The following is a 7,764-nucleotide window of genomic DNA, read 5'->3' as shown; positions in this document are numbered from 1 at the left end:
TAATATCGGGACTTTAAGCAACGACTGTTTTCAGGAGGGCTCCACTACGCGGAAGTAATGACGCCCACGCCGTAGCTGTCAAACAGCCTCCGGCGACGGAGACATTGGTTGCCATGGTGACGCGTCCATGCAGCATGTGTCAAACACATTGTTATTATTATTATTATTAAAACACCGCGTCGCGCGTCAGCTAACTTGCCGGTATTGCTTAATTCTTACATGCACTGGACATGATCATCAGTTGAAAGAGGAAGGTAGGCCTACTGGAGCAATCTGTGTTATTCTAAAACCGTTTTAATAAACATATGGCTAATATGACATGTGGCATTAGTGTTATTTCTTCATTCAGAGCATGCCAACACATTACACAGCATAAGAGAGGTGATGGCGCAATCGGTGTAAATGTATGACAGCTATAATTTCAATAAACATGGTTATGACAATGCTGTGCATTGTCAGAAAGTGCACTTCGTTTGGCAGGTGCAGTGAAGGAGCTCATTCGAATCCTAATGCGTATCAAATAACCGCATTAATACTCCGAGCAAAAACGGGGGTTTCGCTTCGCTTCCAATCGCACTTTCCGGGGTGAGTGCTCTCCGGAAAGTGAAGGCATCTCACCAAAAGTGAAGACACTCACTGTCTCACCGGGGTGAGATGTCAGGTATTCTTATAGAGCACTGCCGTCGTTGCTTAAAGTCGCTCATCCAGTAAAACACTGAAGAAGGAATGCGCACGCACGCACGCACACACACACACGCACGCACGCACGCACGCACGCACGCACACACACACACACACACACACACACACACACACACACACACACACACACACACACACACACACACACACACACACACACACACACACACACACACACACACACACACACACACACTGTAGCAGAAGTAATGCACTGCAGGACTCACGCCAGGGCAACATCCTTGATTGATTGATTGAAATAGTTATTAACAGTTTGCAGAATTACAGTAGCCTACATTTCAAGCACAAACTCAATACAAAATTCATGTACCTCTACCATAGCCCAGAGCGGTCATCCAGGGACCCCCAGGGGTCCTTGAGGGAGATCCAGGGGGGTCCGGGGACCCCCAGGGGTCCTTGAGGGAGATCCAGGGGGTCCGGGGACCCCCAGGGGTCTTTGAGGGAGATCCAGGGGGGTCCGGGGACCCCCAGGGGTCTTTGAGGGAGATCCAGGGGGTCCCCAGCTAAATGATAGTTATAGGAACCAAATGGACCCTTATGGGTTTGTAACTGTGAGTTTCAGTATGTGTACTGAAATGGAGTGTACAAAAGGAACCAAATGGACCCGTTGTACACTCTCAGAGTTAAATTAACATTGGTTTTACAATATAAATTGGGGTCCCAGAGATAGAAATCCCATTAAATTGAGGTCTGTCCCATTGCTAGAAAATGGTTGAAAATCACGGCTGGACCCGTAAAAATCTTCTCTTATGGGGGTCCCTGGCATATCTATTCTAATGGGGGTCCACGAGGCTAATACGTGTACATGTGGGGGTCCACGAGGCTAATACGTGTACATGTGGGGGTCCCTGGCATATCTATTCTAATGGGGGTCCGCAGGGCTGATACGTGTACATGTGGGGGTCCCTGGCATATCTTTTCTAATGGGGGTCCACAGGGCTGATACGTGTACATGTGGGGGTCCATGGGGCTAATACATGTGGGGGTCCACGAGGCTAATACATGTGGGGGTCCACGAGGCTAATACATGTGGGGGTCCACAGGGCTGATACGTGTACATGTGGGGGTCCACAGGGCTGATACGTGTACATGTGGGGGTCCCTGGCATGACAACGGAACGGCGCACGCACGTGCGCGCTAGAACGCGTCCCAAGATTCAAGAGAAGACGCACCTAAACCTGACCTCTAACCTCGGGTCACCAGACTTTCCAGTTCAGAGCAATGAGTGGGTCCCCAAACCTTGTCATGTCAGGGACCCCCAAATGAACACTTATCAGCCCGCGGACCCCCATTATAAAAGATGTGCCAGGGACCCCCAAATGAACACTTATCAGCCCACGGACCCCCATTATAAAAGATGTGCCAGGGACCCACAAATGAACACTTATCAGCCTGCGGACCCCCATTATAAAAGATGTGCCAGGGACCCCCAAATGAACACTTATTTGCCCGCGGACCGTCATTATAAAAGATGTGCCAGGGACCCCCAAATGAAACCCTCCCGCGCACTCAGATCAGCCAACGCAGGGAAGCTGGAAGTACCCTCACTAAAAACGCCGGGACAACGCTCCACACGTCCCAAACTCTTCTCCCTTCTGGCTCCAAAACTGGAATGCACTTCCCATTGCAGTCAGAACTGCAGCATCACTCCCAATCTTCCGCCGTAGTCTGAAAACCCACCTTTTTAGACTCCATCATGGCCCATAGAACTTACACTTACCCTACCCCCTTAGATAGCATTTCTGTAGATTTAGATAGCACCTGATACAGACTTATAGCATGTTATGTAGACGGCACTATAATTGCATTGTATATAGTCATAGCACGCCATAGTACATATGTATAGCATAGTAGTATATATATATAGTTTATATGTATAGTCTCATAATATAGATATTCCACTGTTACTTTCTTAGCTTACGCATGTTTTATGATAAATGCTTTTTTTATGTATTCCCATGCTTTTGTTCTTGATTATTGTAAATCGCTCTGGATTAAGAGCGTCTGCTAAATGCCTAAATTGTAAATTGTAACACTTATCAGCCCGCGGACCCCCATATAATACAGCATCAAAATAAGTTTAACCACTTTAACCCTATTTTATTCGTCGGCTAGTTTAGAATATGTTTTTTTTAAAGCATATGTAATTATTGTGAAACATTTTAACGACAGACACGATTCTCTCACGTGATCACACTCGCTTTTCAAGATGGCGTCGCCAAATACTATACCGATGTCACGGGGTGTTTTCAGAAGGCCTGGTCAACGATGAGCTCTTTGACATAAACCTCACAGCTGCTGCTATAGGGACAGATAGCAGCCTGTCAGGACCTCTAGATAGCAGCCTGTCAGGACAAAAACATGAGCATTAACCATTAGGATATCTGTAAAGGCAACTTTTCATAGAAAGGATGCCAGTGAGGGATATGGTGTGAAGCTCTTTCCAACGCGTGGTGATGATGACAGTAAATCAGGTCGTCTCGTTGAGTGCATTTAAAAGGTTTTATTTTGCTTGCAGGGTGGATAAGGCATAACATAAACCGGGTATTTAACTTAAACTTAAACAATACCTCGTGATGCAAAAATAAACAAAGGATAACTCAAAACAACTGAAAACAAACAAAACACGCACGGTTGAAAAACTGTGTGGCTTCCCTGTGGCGTTTCCCAAAATTCCCTGAGGCTGTGCACCCGTGACACATACAAATAGACTGTCTGTGATTGGCTGAAACCCGCCTATGCCCAGGTTGTCAGTCAGTGTCAAATTATCAGTGCATATTCATCAAATTGACTACAACAATATCATTGATTATTGATTAAAGATCAGATCTGTCTGGTTTTCACCACTATAGATATCTCATTAACTGTCTGTCTGCCCCCCCCCCCTCTCTCTCTCTCTCTCTCTCTCTCTCACAGTGGTATATTTCCTCATCTGTTGTGGTCCTGTTCAACCAGAAGGTGAGATGACTTCATTGCATTGCATTATGGGTAGTGTAGTGTGATACAAGACCAGACGGCAGGCAGTCTCTCTCTGATTGCAGAGAAACTGTTGTGGTGGTGGTGGTGGGGGGGGGGCACATCTCCTTTAAAACAAAGTGTACATGGAACCTAACCCCGTTCAGGACATGAACCCCATTTGGTGCCCTGCGCTACGAGCTTGTAGATCTGCTATTTTTGAAAAATCGTGAGAAAGTGGCGCAAATCTTTGAACATATATTCTTTCAGAGCGAACAATTTGAACTCTTCTGGTGGGGGGGGGGGGGGGGGTCCCTGGAACTCTATATTTTCAGATGGGGGTCGGCGGCCAATTACAGATATTTCTGGGGGTCCTTGACAATGAAATGTTTGAGAACGACTGTGAGCTTGTAGATCGGCAGTTTTCAGCGATCCCCTCAGTGGGAATCCCCTCACCTGTGTTATGGGTGATTCTGTGATTTTAATGTGATCATGTAATGATTGCTCTATGCGTGATATGTATCGTATCTGTGGAATATCATAGCATTCAATTGAAAGTTCATCACATGTAATGTCTTTATCTTACAGTTTTAAATTTACAATGTAGGCATTTATCAGACGCTCTTCGTCCAGAGCGATTTACAGTAAGCAAGATTGCAGTGATTTCAGATTGTGTGCATACAGTATGTTGACTAAAATAAGACTACATATACTGACAATTTCGTCAACAAATAAAAACTAGACTAAAATGTCAGGAAGGGACTAGTGGACAAGAGACCCAGTATAAGGTCACATTCTCACCTAATACTTCGGTAGACTCAGATCCGTATTGGCGGGGAAATGGAATTCTTGCATATTTAATTGGCTACGGTTTGCCTTCACACTGTCATTCGCAGCAATTGGAAACGCAGCAGGGGGGACCTTTATCAATGTGTTCCATTCATAAACTATAGCCTACACAGTGAAATCTATGGTGATAAAATTACACTCATAACGTGCATGTGTCGTGCCGTCTGGGACCCCCCCCCCCCCCCTCTCTCTCTCTACGCACGCAGCCGCCACACACTGTTCTTTTGGGCATGGAGGCACAGCGCTGCATGAGCGCACTGATATAACTCAGTCCCACACAGTGACAGCACTCCATGTTTACGGCACGCACAGACAGACAGAATATTATTTAGGCTATAATACACTGCAGTGTTTTTATGTGTTTTCTTAAGCAATTGATTAATGTACACGTCCTCATTTCGATCAGGGCTTCAGTCTCCTTATTCGACCACGTCTATCCGCAGTAACGGGACATCTTTGCGCTGCGTAAAATATGCCTTAACCGTCTCCAACTGTGTTCAGCTCCTCACCCGCCACATTATGTTTGCTTCATTTCCTTTATTTACTGCGGATTGCATTCACACCTGCACCAAATCGTAGTCAAGTGCGATTCGAAGCGAAGCGAAACCCACGTTTTTGGGCGGAGTAAAATGCGGTTATTTGCTGCGCATTAGGATTCGAATGAGCCTTCACACCTGCCAAACGAAGCGCACTTTCTGACAATGCGCAGCAGGATTCGTTTTAATCGCAGCAAAGCTCTCTGGTATGAATGCGACCTAAGTCATTATACACTTGGTTGTGTGCTGAAAATAGCCGATCTACAAGCTCACAACGCGTCACAGCGCAACACGTTGTGAGCTTGTACATCGGCAATTTCCAGCAATCCCCTCAGTGGGAGTCCCCTCACCTGTGCAATTCCCAGCCTCTGCCTCAGCCAATTGATTACCATGGCAACGCCACACCTGGCAATTGATTAGCCTACTTAAAGATGGAGTGCCACAATGTTTGTTTTTCATGTGTCTATGAGGTGACAGTACTTCATTAGACACCCTGGAGGCGTTTTTATGTGCAATGGTGTATTAACTTTGTATTTAGGGTTTCTTCCTGGAGGCTGAACCCTTGACAGTCAAATGGTCCAATTAAATAAACAGTAATACAGTGACGTCACACTATCAGCCCCTCCCCTAACCCCTAAGGTGTGGATTCAGTTCAGGTGGATCACCACCCATCAGGCAAACCAGGCATACTTAACCCATTCAGGCCTGACGTCGACATTTATAAAATGTCACCACATTTTCACGATTTTTCAAAAATAGCAGACCTACAAGCTCGTAGCGCGCCACCGAGTGGCGCGCTACGAGCTTGTAGGTCTGCTATTTTTCAATAGCTAAATTATAACATAATGTTTAAAACACCAAAATACTTATAAATAGTAGTTTTACCCCTTTTGTGTCATACCCTGAAGGAGGCATCCTGCTTGCCGAAACGTCGGTTCAATAAAGTTTCTAGCATCGTGACTAGGAGCTGTGCGGCCTCTTTTCTTTCTTTGACAAAGCACATGAACAAACATGGAGGCCACAATAACAGACAGTCGTAAATAATGCATATTCTTCACTTTACATTAGGGCTCTTGATAACATCCATTATTGATTAATAGATCATTTAGGAATGTTTTACAAAGCATAATGTTAAACATGAACAAACATGGAGGCCAGCCACATTAACAGAGAGTCATAAAAAATGTATTTCCTACCCATTAAATTACATTATTTAATGATGTGTAAAATCAAGAATAGTTTATAAATAAAAACAATACGTTATAAATGGGTTTTTTGTGACCAACGTTTTTTTAAGTTGGTCACAATTTATTTTTTACAAATGGCTTATTCATTAATAGTAAACAATTTACTAATACCGTATAAATTATTTTAGCATTTAGCAAACATTTACAAATGTCAATGTTTAAAGATTCTTTAAATGTTCTACAATGTTATGGGTGCAGTACTTTAGTTAGACTAGTCATTTGTCCGACAAACGACAACCCACCTCAAACCCTAACCATAACCGCGAGCACGGGAGCAGGCGCTAGTCCGCATGTCAGACTAAAGGCTCATACATAGTCTGGATTTTCGGTGGTGGGGTGACCACCGAACTACAACATGACGTCACTGAGGTGACCACCGAACTACAACATGACGTCACTGAGGTGACCACCGAACTACAACATGACGTCACTGAGGTGACCACCGAACTACAACATGACGTCACTGAGGTGACCACCGAACTACAACATGACGTCACTGAGGTGACCACCGAACTACAACATGACGTCACTGAGCCGCGGTGAAGAGCAAACCACCGCCACCGCTCCAGCCCTTCTCTCTGTTTTTACTCACCACCGCTCAACGTTATTTCGCGGTGGTCGCGGTGGTCAGCTCACCACCGGAAATCCAGACTATGAATAGGCCTTAATGCTCCGTCGGATTTACATGCAGTCCCCCAATGTTATCACCATCAAAGATAACATGTTATAATGATTTACCAATGTATATAAATAGCTTATGAATCATTAGTTCTTTATCTACAAATAGCTTATAAATATTATATAACTTTAGATAATAATCTATTAATAATTTACAAATGTATATAAATGGATTATTCATGAAAAGTTTACTACTTACTAATAATGTATAACTTATGTGTAAACAGTTACAAATGTTTAGGTAAACATTTACGGATGTCAACAAAGTCTGTTCATGATTATTACTCATCTACAAACTGCTTATAAATGTTTATAAATAACAGGTTGTTATTGTAAAGTGTTACCGCCTTTGTTTACCAAGAGGGTCCACCTTGTTCAATTCATCAAAATATTTAGAGACATTTTTCCCTAGTGTGCATACGTTGGTGTTTTTTCAGGTTACTCGACTGGCTGAAACTCATGCCACAATGTTTACAATGGAAAGGTTTTTCTCCAGTGTGGACACGCTGGTGTGTCTTCAGGGTTTGTGACAGACTGAAACTCTTGTCACAATGTTCACACTGAAAAGGTTTGTCTCCATTGTGGACACGCTGGTGTGTCTTCAGATTTCCTGACAGGCTGAAACTCTTGTCACAATGTTCACACTGAAAAGGTTTATCTCCAGAGTGGATACGCTGGTGTGTCCTCAGATTACCGGACAGACTGAAACTCTTGTCACAATGTTCACACTGAAAAGGTTTTTCTCCTGTGTGGATACGCTGGTGCTTCTTATAGTC

At 44.1% G+C, this 7,764-nt stretch overlaps 1 protein-coding gene across 1 annotated transcript in view; it reads right to left on the bottom strand.

Annotated features, from left to right (window-relative positions):
• The window catches only part of LOC310873828 (chemerin-like receptor 1), a gene marked incomplete at both ends in the record, with an annotated part of 592,518 nt that overhangs the window by 476,238 nt on the left and 108,516 nt on the right, over window positions 1–7,764 (bottom strand). The window lies entirely within an intron of this gene.

The sequence above is a fragment of the Protomyctophum parallelum genome, assembly GCF_964188405.1.
Source record: "Protomyctophum parallelum genome assembly, chromosome: 16".
Lineage (NCBI taxonomy): Eukaryota > Metazoa > Chordata > Actinopteri > Myctophiformes > Myctophidae > Protomyctophum > Protomyctophum parallelum.
This window is presented reverse-complemented; position numbering and strand designations above follow the sequence as displayed.